The following is a 2,062-nucleotide window of genomic DNA, read 5'->3' as shown; positions in this document are numbered from 1 at the left end:
TATCTGACCCAACATCCTGTTTCACTCCCATAGCACTCTTCTGTACATCAAATGTAAAACTTGTGGTGTGTCTTCTCCTTTCCCACCATCCCACACGCATAATGTCATTCCAGGTTGAACTGCAATTCTGTTTAACATGGAAATATGCATTCAACATAGACCATAAGACCAACAGAACTAGGAAAGAGAGTGGTCTGGTCAGCTTCTCTGTCTACTCTGCCATTCAACGGCTTCATGGCTGACCTGACATTCCTCACACCAACTTCCTTGTGTTTCCCCATTGCCTTTAATTCCCCTAATGATCACAAATCTATTTCAGTCCTAAATATAAACAAGGACTCTACCGCACAGCTTTCTGTGGCAAGGAATTCCAAGTACTCACACCTTTGAGAGAAGAAATTCTTCCTCATCTCAGTAAATTGACCCCTGTTCATTATGAGATTTCACCCTCTGGTCCTAGATCCTCTCAGCGTTTACCCTGTCAAGCCCCTCCAAGAATTCAATATGTCTCAATGAGATCACTATTCATTCTTCTAAATTCCACAGAGTAGAGTTGCAACCTTTGCTCATTAGACAATCCTTCTACATCATGGATTATCCTGGTTTACATTCTCTGAATTGCCTGCAACAAAATAATAATATCTTTCCTCAAATTAGGGGATCAAAACTGCTCACAGTACGTCAGATGGTCTTACAACTGCAGTATGACTTCCCTATTCTTATACTTCAACTCCCTTGAAGTAATGACTAACATTTTAATAGCCTTTCTGCTTACCTCTTGCCCCTGTGTGCTAACTTTCTGGGTTTCATGCACAAGTATCCCCAAGTGCCTTTGCCTTGCAATATTCTGCAGGTTTTCTCCATTTAAACAATATCTTGTTACTTTGCTCTTCCTTCCAAGATGAACAATTTCACATTTTCCCACATTATATTTCATTTGCAGACTTTTTTAGTCCAGTTACTTAAAATATCAATATCTATCAATGAACTGTTTATATCCCTCTTGAAAACAGCCTTTCCATTTATTTTTCTGTCATCTGTGAAGATGATTTGATTTGATTTGATTTATTATTGTCACAATGTATCAAGATATAGTGAAAAGTAAAGAGTAATAGAACAGAATGCAGAATACAGTGTTAAAGCTGCAGAGAATGTGCACAGAGAGGTCAACTTTAATATATGAAAGGTTCATTCAAAAGTTTGATAAGCAGCAGGGAAGAAACTGTTTTTGAATCTGTTGATATGTGTTTTCAAATTTTTGTGTCTTCTGCTTGACAGAAGAGGTTGCAATGGAGTAGAACCGGGATGGAAGGGGTCTTTGATTATATTGGCTGCTTTCCCAAGGCAGCAGGAAGTGTAGACAGAGTCAGTGGATGGAAGACTGGTTTGCGTGATATAGACTGGGTCATGTTCACACCTACCTATAATTTCTTGTGGCCTTGGGCAGAGCAGTTGCCGTACCAAACTGTGATGCATTGGAAAGGATACTTTCTATTGTGCATCTGTGAAAAATGGTTAGAGCCAATTGTGGCCGATTTGGAATTGCTTCCTTCCTGCAAGACATTAATATATATTATAACGGTTGTCGTCCCAGCACTTATCCTTGTGGAACCCTTCTGGTCACATATCACTGGCCTGATAAAGAGCTCCTTATCCCCAACTTTCTGTTTCTTGCATATTATCCATCCATGCTAAATAACTACCTTGAACATTGTGGGCTCTTAATTTCTGACTGAACCTTTTGTGATGTACCTTATCTTCTGAATGTCCAAATATGATGCATCTACTGGTTTCCATCTATCCATTCTTGAGACTTCCTTGAAAAGCTCTAATACAGTACTCAAAGACAATTTCTTTCATACTGTGAGAAAGGATATGGAAGATATAGACTGTAGGGAAATAGATGGTGACATCTTGCAAAATGTCCAGATTACAGAGGAGGAAGTGCTGGATGTCTTGAAACGGTTAAAAGTGGATAAATCCCCAGGACCTGATCAGGTGAGTCAGGAGGCATGGGATTGTGGGAAATTTAGCCAGTTGGGTAGAGAACTGGCTAACCGGT

The sequence above is a fragment of the Chiloscyllium plagiosum genome, chromosome 7 (assembly GCF_004010195.1).
Source record: "Chiloscyllium plagiosum isolate BGI_BamShark_2017 chromosome 7, ASM401019v2, whole genome shotgun sequence".
Taxonomy (NCBI): domain Eukaryota; kingdom Metazoa; phylum Chordata; class Chondrichthyes; order Orectolobiformes; family Hemiscylliidae; genus Chiloscyllium; species Chiloscyllium plagiosum.
This window is presented reverse-complemented; position numbering follows the sequence as displayed.